A 9238-nucleotide genomic window follows, 5' to 3' on the forward strand; every position below is an offset into this window, starting at 1 on the left:
CCCACCCTTCTCCAGTGTGACCTCATCTTAACTAGGTAATTACATCTGCAATGACCCCATTTCTGAGAAAAGCTCACATTCTCTGGTTCCAGGTAGACATGAATTTGGGGGTGACACTATTCAACCCGGCACAGGCACTGAGCCCCAAACGTATACACCTCCCTCCCCACTCTGTTGATGGACAGAAAGACTGTGATCACATCCTGAAGAGACCCTCAGGACACACATTCGGCAAGAAGAAGGTCTGGACCTACCAAGGTTGAGGAACACAAGTGCTGGAGAGCAGGTTGCCATGGTGATTGCCATGGTGATGGTGTCTCACGTCTCCTATGGTCCTCTCAGCTCCCACAAGATCCTGTCCCTCCCGCCACGGGTCCAGATTAGTCACAGTCCATGTACCCTACACACAGGGGTCTGTGAGTGACCAGCAGGCTTTCTGCCTCATCTGCTAGCTTGGGGTCCAGTGATGGAAACGGGGAGCAGCCCCCAAGCCCTGGGAGGGGTTAAGGGTCCCTCCAGGAGGGTGTGTTGCCTGTGTAAGTCCCAGGGGAGGGAGCAGACTCGATTTGTCACCCTAACAATGGGCGGAGGACCTTCAGGCCTAACTCAAGTAGAACAGTTCACACCCCTCCCCAGGGGATTAGCCTTTGGTAGTAAGGCAAGAGTTCTGGTTGGGTTCTTATGCTAACTGATGGCAGAACCTTCTGGATTTCATATCCTCACTATTATGTCATGGAACCTCAGGAACTGGGTGGGGTTTTGCTTTGAAAACTACACCTAGGAGAGTCTCATTGGGCATTGCTGAGCAGGATATGTGGGGGCAATAGTCTAGCCTGTGCTTGGGGGAGGGGGTCAGGGCACTCTTGTAAGTCTCAAATGCCACACACACTGTTCCTGTACCCTTTCATCTCTCTCAGAAAGTTAGTTGATGTAACTTGGCATTGACTCTACCCAGGAGAAAAATAAATGTGTCTTTTATTTCCAGCCTATATTTTTTATTAGTTTCCGGTGTACAAAACAACACAGTGATTAGGCATTTATGTACCTCACAAAGTGATAACCCCAATAAGCCTATTACCCATCTGACACTGTATATAGTTATTACAATATTACTGACTATATTCCCTATGCTGTACTTTATATCCCCATGACTATTTTTTTATAGTTGACATTCAATATTATTTTATATTAGTTTCAGGTGTACAGTATCTTGGTTAGACATTTATATAATTTATGAAGTGATCCCCCCGATAAGTCTAGTACCCACCTGGCACTGTACATAGTTTTTACAATATTATTGACTATATTCTCTGTGCTGTACTTTACATCCCATGACTATTTTGTAACTGCCACTTTGTAATTCTTAATCTCTTCACCTTTCTCACCCAGCCGCTCAACCTCCGGTGCAGCAACCATCAGTTTGTTCTCTGTGTCTATGAATCTGTTTCTGTTTTGTTTGTTTGCTTATTTTGTTCTTCAAATTCCACATATAAGTGAGATCATATGGTGTTTGTCTTTCTCTGTCTGACTTCACTCAGCACAATACCCTGTAGGTCCATCTGTGTTGTCACACAGCCTTTTTTTTTTTTTTTTTAAGTAAATCTTCATAGATGGGGCAAGAGCTGCCTAATTTTCTCATCCCATTCAGAGAGTCCAGAGGTGGGTAGAGATGTGATTTCACCCTAAAGATTCTGTCTGATGTCTGGGATGAGACTCAGGGGGCATGGGGAACAGAATTTCCTGTTAGCTTCAATCTTACAATTATTCTGATCTATCAGCTTCCATTCACCCTGACCTTGTGATTCACACTTGAAATTTTATCAGCAGTGGGAACAGGAGAGCTGACTATTCACACGTCAGACCAGCCCCAAGTCAGCCATCATGGGAAGTAATGATAAAATTGTGTCAGTGCGTGTTTGCTGAGGTGAGTGATCAAACGCTGGTGAGGGTGAAATGACAGAGAAATGGTGCCTGTGGGTGATGTGTGAGCTCCCAGGATCTGATGAATGAGGAGCCTCTCCTGCCATTGTTAATAACTAATGTGGTGGTGGGGGTGTGAGAATGGGATTCCAACTGGGACCAAATTCCACCTCTTCTGTCCCAGTCATGCAGAGGCCCGAGGAGTGAGCAGGGAGGAATGCTGGGTCCGTGTGGGCTGTGTTTGTGCACCCCCTTCCAGCCTCTGCCCTCAGAAGCTCAGGGGAGATGTGGTGCCCGGGCTGGGTTTTGAGGGTCCAAGAGTAACCCTCTGTCGGGAATCCAGCCACCACATCGCACCATTGTTAGGGACATAGTAGCATGGGTCTTGCCCCTGGTGACCTCCTCCTTCCCAGGAGAGTGGCAGCCCCTCCCCAGAAGCTCACCCTGGAGGGAGGAGCCCCCTGCACACACAGGCCCTTGGAGCCCCCAGCCCCAGCCCTACTCCCAGAAGAGCCCTTCGTGGGCCTAACCACTCAGTAGTCAAGGTTGTGCCCTCAACTTTTGGTCCCTGCTGTATCCCCTGGCGAGGTTTGGAAGAAGACAAAAAGAATTCCACTTCCTCAGGTCCCCCAGGGAGAGTGCAACCACTGCAGGCAGTGGCTGACCCCAGAAGGAGAATGCTCTGTAAACGTGTAAACAGGGAAACTTGCCTCCGCTCTTATGCTTGTAAGGTGTGAGCCCAGGTGTGCCAATGGAACCTGTGTGCTATGTCAACATGGCTATTCTGATGGTCTCCAGGACTGGACAGTGTTAGACTTAACACAGAGTTTGCTCATCAGCAGAATATGTGTAAAACATGACCATGCAAGTGGTATCTGAAAACTCAGCTTAAATTAGCGTAAGCCTCAGAGGGGATGTGTCGACTCAGGTCATTTATGAGACTACGCTCTGAGGCTTCAGGAACAGCTGGATCCAGGGTTCCGCTGTCAGGATTTTGTTTCTTGTTGTCTTTTGGCTGTACTGCCTTCTTTGCGTCAGCTTAGTTCTCTCAAACAGGAGATCTCCAAACGGGACATGATGACCACTGGTGCCCCAAGATTACAGGATTCTCAGTGCTTGTGATTTCAGAAGGAGAGAAGGCCTCTCTTTCTTAGTATTGGTCTGTGAAAGGGGGCTGGGCCTGCTGGGGTGTCATGCCCACCCCTGTACTGAGAGATTGGAGGTCTTCCCTAGACTGAGGGGGGCAGTTCCCAGAAGGCAAGGTAAGGAGGCAGAGAGGTGGGGTGGGCCCAACCTAGGGCTTCACTAGAGGGTGTGGAGACCAGTTTCCCAGATGGGATGTGTTACGGGGACAGTGGTGAGCTGGAGGAGGAATAAATTGATAGCAGGAAGAAAAAAGAGCCTCTGAAAACCCATCCATCCTGACAAGCTCTCAACTCTGAAAGTTTGAAAATGTTTCCTAAATAATGACAATAAAGGGCTGGCATGTCCCTTTGCACCCAGCTACCGTGCCCAGGTGGCTGCTGGTGCATGCAACCCTTTGTCGAGACAGATTCATTTGGATTTGACATTTCACAAGTGTTCCACCCACGGTTTCCTTTGAGAGACTAGAGTATCTCTGAACTCCATACGCGGGCGAACAAAGAGAGTGCTTGGGAGAAAGCTGCAGCCTCTGAGATGCTGTCACTTATTTCTTAGGGGAATGACAAGGAGGAAAGCAAAAGGCAGGATGTCCTTTTGCCATCTATGGTTCCCCACTCAGAATGAGGTATGAGGCCCCATCCCTGCTGCCCCAGGCTTGGCGTTCATGAAAACCCCCGAGCACAGCCCTCCTTCGTGCCCTTTCGGGAGCATATGTGCAAGTGCTGTGGGGTCAGCGAGAATGTTTGCGTATCTCCAAGTGCCCATTGCCCATCTGGGTGGGACTGAGTGGGATGGGCAGGTAACCTGGATGGAGGTGAGACAAGGAGGTGAGGACGAGAAAGGAGGAAAAAAGTGGGGAAAGGAAGGGAGAGAAGGAAACAGGAAGGAGAAAGAACAAGAGAGGCAGGAAGCAAATAGAGCCAAAGACTGAACATGGGCAAGGCTGAGAAGGGAGGGACGGAGACCGGCTCTTGCATAGACCTGGGTTCAAATCCTGCCGTGGCCTCACCAGCTACATGGATCTGATCTGTTTCTCAGCTGGAGACTGGAGACCTCACACATACCTCAGAGAATTAGTGGGAGGGGTGTCAACTCTGGGGTAGACACAGGGCAGGGCCTGGCCTCAGCAGGTGCCCTGTCAATGAAAACAGAGCGTATGTGGTCCTGGCATCCCCCGTCACCATGAGCCGCTGCTCACTTGGGTTTGGAGGAGAGAACTGTGCATTTTCAGAATCTTTACAGTGACTTGAGAATCTGGAGGGAGCCCAGAGTTTCTACCCTTGTTTTCCCGTCAGTCCTTGGGCTTGAAGCAACAAGTAGGGTTTCACATTTCACTGGCAGCATTGTCCTTTTAATATTGGACAAATAAACCCAATCCCCTCTGTTCATCGCTGTCACTTCCCAGCATTCTGGCTTGCACAGCTTAGATAAATAACAAGCCCCTTTTCCAAACATCCTTGGTGAACGCTGCGTGGCCCTGAAAACGGGGCCATGTGTCCTCTAGGTGGAGCGCTGGTGAAATTACCACCTTGGTCCCCTGTTCCCAGTATCCTGCTGCTGGGCTGGGAACAAGTTCCCTGCTCTGAGTGTGTGACCATCCTCTGGTTTCCATGCTTGCTGGGGGCAGTGTGTGCGTGTGCGTGTACAGAATGCCATTGCCACAAGCTCAGGAGAGAAGCCACGAGCTCCCCCAGACCAGCGGCTGGCTGGAAGGCCTTTCCTGGGTGACTGGCCCAGACTCACGGGGGTGCGGGCTGTAAGTGGACGGCCAAGGGGCAGGCAGTGTCTACCCACAGGCATCGCTCAGGATTGATGCTGAAATGCAGCTTAGGCTGGAGACCCCAGCAGGAGGATCAGACAGGCGGTCTGTGAGCAGGGCTGAGGCCCGTTCTGCTGTTGTATCCGCTGCTGTTGACATCTGGCATACGTGTGCTGTGGCTACTGTAACGGATGAACCAAGACGGGGCAGTGTGCCCAGCTGAAGCCCATCAGCATTTGCTCTTTGTGTTGTACATTCTGTGGCTTTTAACAAACGCACACTGGCTGAATGCCTCTTTACAGTGCCCTATAGAAGCGTCTCACTGCCCCAAAGCCTCACACTGCTCCACCGATTCGCCCTCCCGCCCCCGAAACCCCCAGCCATTTTTCTTGCTCTGTAGTCTGCTTTGTCTGATATTAACACAGTGATTCCAGCTTTTGAAAATCAGTGTTGGCAGGGTATATCTTCTCCATTCCTACTCTCCTAACCTCACTGTGTCTTACAGGGGGTTTCTTGTTGTAGCATTATAGTTTGGTTTTGTTTTGTAATCCACTCAGATAGTCTCTGTCCTTTAATCCATGTATTTAGACCATTAACATTTAAAGTGGTTATTCATGTATTTGTATCAACACCTGCCATATTCATTACATGTTTCTCTTTGTTGCCTTTGTTCTGTGCATTTTTGTCTTTAACTCTTTTTCTGCTTTCCATGGTTTGAGTTGCACAATGTATATGTTCCTATTTTATCTTCTTTCTCAGCATTATTAATCATACTTCTTTTCAGAAACTTTATAGTTGCCCTTGAGTTTGCAGTGTACACTTATAACTGATCCATATCCATTTGTATGACTGGTGTCCCCAAGGTCCACTTTTGCCGATGTTAACGTATTTAGTGTTCAGAGATATTGTGGGTCGAATGGTGTTCTCCCAGAATTCAAATATTGGAGACCTAACACCCCAGTACCTCAGTATGTGACCTCACTTATGGTGGTCATTGAGTCTAAATGAGGTCATTAGGGTGGGTCCTATCCAACGTGACTGGTGTCCTTATAAAAGGGGGAAATTTGGACACAGACACGTAGAAGGAAGATGATGGGACACAGGGAGAAGACGGCCATGTACAAGCCCAGAAGGGAGGCCTGGAGCTGGTTCTCCCTCATGGCCCTTACAAGGAAACAGCCCTGCCCACACCTTGAAGTTGAACTTGAACTTCTGGCCTCCAGAACTGTGAGATAATACATATCTGTTGTTGAACTCACCCAGTCTGTGTACTTTGTTACAGGACTTCCGGGACACTGACACGGAGGAGCGGAAAGGCTGATGGTGCCCAAAGGGGGAGGAGCAGAGACGGCCAGGGTGAGGCCAGCGATGTATGTGGTGCACATGTGTGTGTTTGTGCACATGTGCCTGTGTGTGAGTGAGTGCGTGCACGTGTATACTGAGGACTCATGTTCTTCTTAACCTTAATTGCCCAGCAAGGTGAATTCTTTATCTCTTCCTGCTGCAAAGCTGCCCCCGATGTGTTTGGTTATTTTGTAGACTCCAGCCACACATGCCCTTGATCCACTGGGACCCCAGACTCTACTCTAAGTGGAACTCACGTGCCATTGCCATCTTCACTCTGGAAGGGAGCTCCTGGAAAGTATGGATGGGCTTAGTGATCCATATATTCCCAGTGGCTGACATTTAATAACTGCTTGTAAATGAATGACTGGAGGGAGGAACACAAAAACTAATGTATGAATGGTAACCAAACTGTGGGAGCCACTGTCTGGATGTGTTCTGGGGTCCACACAGCGTGGGAAGACACAAGTTCCAGGGTCCTGCACATTTGACCAGAGATACTAGCGTGATGGCTCAGGACCTGAGAATTATACACAAGATGTTATGTCCTTAGGGTGATGGAAGATTGGCTTCCTCCAGGGTGGGAAGGTGAGAGCACCTACAGCCCTGGTGATAATTACATGGGACCCATGAAGCAAGATGATGGCCATCTTTGAGAAGCTGTCCAGCCCCTTAGCTGCAGTGGCCCTCCACTACCGCAAGCCAGGGTCCACACTTCGGCACAGTTGCTCAGGGACCTCTGATGGCTCCTCATAAGTCCCTTCAGTTTCAATATAGGGTTTTAACCTCTCCGAGCCTCAGTTCCCATGTCTGTTAAATGAGCATAATAAAATCGACCTCCCAGGGACACTGGGAGATGACACATGAAAGTCAGCCTTGCAAACGATATCATATTTCACAATTATTCATTACGTATTTGCATATTGATTAAAAATATCTCTCAGTACCCAATTCAATCGGTAGAGTTTACCAGCACATGGTGAAGGTGCTGCTCATGGGCTGATATGGAGATGGACCACAGCTGATACACAGATTTTTCGCTTGAGAGCTCCTTTTCTATTTACCATTCGATGTCCGTCTCCCTGCCATGCACCATCTTCCAGCCAGGCCAGGCCACAGGCTCGCGTGGGTCAGCGTGTCTGGTTCCATGCCGTGCAAACACATGTGCGTGCAGAGCCCTGGTTCTATGTATGCAGTGTGTGAAGCCACAGAGACAGAAACAACTGCTGGGGGTCAGATTTGGCAATCCTGGGCTGTTTGGCTCTCTGAACGTGACTTTGGGAGACAAGGAGGGAACAGTTACTCATAGCATGTGGACAAAGGCCACGTCGGTGTCAGTTGGGAAGGTGTCATCACGCCAGCTATGACCAAAACTGGTCTCTCCCTCCCCACCCCCCACCCCAATGTTAGATGTCAAACAGTATCACATGCTGGAACTCTGCCCAGGAGTGACAAGGGAATTTCACCATAAGGGGTTTCCCCCTCCACTGCTGCGAGGCACACCCTCCTGTTTTGCTCTTACACAGAAAAGACAGATTAACATCTGGCCCAGATTATGGGATTCTCCCATCTGCTCAAACTAAACTGGCTGCCACCAGCTCCCGCATACACGACGACTGTGTTCTCTGGGTAGGAGGTTCGTGGATAATTTACAATTCAAACCAAGGGCTATGGAAGAAGGAACTGGAAGTTTGGGGGAGTCCCCGGGTAGCGTCTATAATGGCTTAAACGAAACGCAGCGTGGTTATCCTGGGAAGAGAACAACATCAGGAAACTGAAGACCTGGGTTTGAGTCCTGGTTGAGTCAAGTGCCAGCATTGCTGCTGAATTCTGCACCTGGGTTGCTTCTTACCAAAAAAGAGATGTGAATGTCAGGAGCCAGGTTTTCTTTGCAGACCCTCTGCTGGATTGCTTTGCTCATTGCTTCAATGGAGCCCCCCAAGCCACTGACTTCCCACCATCTTAACCAAAAACAGATTCATCCACCCACTGCTACCCCATGACACCATTTTACGGAGGGGAAACTGAGGCACAGAGTCACGTGCCCAAGGTCCCACATTAGTGCACCAGAGTGATAACCCAAGGTCCGGCTCCAAAGCACAAAAGCCCTCCTGCCAACCTGCTTGATGTTTCCAGAGAGGTGGTGGGGGGTGGGGGGTGGGGGTGCTAGCCCACCTGCCCTGTTCCCTCGCCACCTCCTCTGGCCCACGGCCTGTACCTCACACACCTAACTGCAGTCCCATCAGGCTTGTTGTGAGTGTCCCCCCATTGCAGTTCACAGCCCCTCTCAGGCCCCTATACGAGGCAGAACCAGGACCTGGCCTGGTGGGGCGTGGGGGGTGGGCGGACAGCTAAAGGCAATTTAATTTCGCTTCTTTCCCAACATGTGGAAAACTGGAAAAGAGTCCATGTGTAACCTTATCTCTTCATGATCCTAGTTTTGAGTATGTTAAGATAAATCAATTAAAAAATTATGGTAAGAGACACTTTTAAAAAAAAATTTTTTTAAAGGTTTAGATTGGAGTGGAAGATGGAAAAAGAGCACAGTAGGAGGACTTTGAGAGGATCCACTTCCCTCCTGTGAATGAATTTTATCACACAGAACATTAGACAGTGCTTTTCCCTTTAAATAAAAAATGCTTCATCTTGACTGGCTACAAAAGGGTAAGATTGGAAGGATGGACACTGGATTAGAGATGGGAAAGGAAAATTGTCCCTCACTGACCCCTCCCCCACCCCAGTCCCACCCCTTTGTTGCTGTGGGTGAGCGTCTCTGCTTTCTAGAACAGTCCTCAAAGTGAGGGCCACAGACAGCGGGTGGACACCCATTCAGGAGGGTCCTCAAGGTCAGAATGATGTTTCTAATAATATTCATATATTTGCATTTTTTACTGCATTGACATTTGCACCGATGGTGGAAAAGCAAAGGTGGGGGAAACTGCTGGGGCTTTGGCACTAAACGGCGCTAGCAGTCATTGCCATCTTCACCAACATGTATGTGCAGGAAAAAAATACCAGTCTCACTTTCAAATGCCCTTCATGAAGCAGTAAAAATTAATTTCATGAATAAGT

Source organism: Rhinolophus sinicus, linkage group LG01 (assembly GCF_036562045.2).
Source record: "Rhinolophus sinicus isolate RSC01 linkage group LG01, ASM3656204v1, whole genome shotgun sequence".
Lineage (NCBI taxonomy): Eukaryota > Metazoa > Chordata > Mammalia > Chiroptera > Rhinolophidae > Rhinolophus > Rhinolophus sinicus.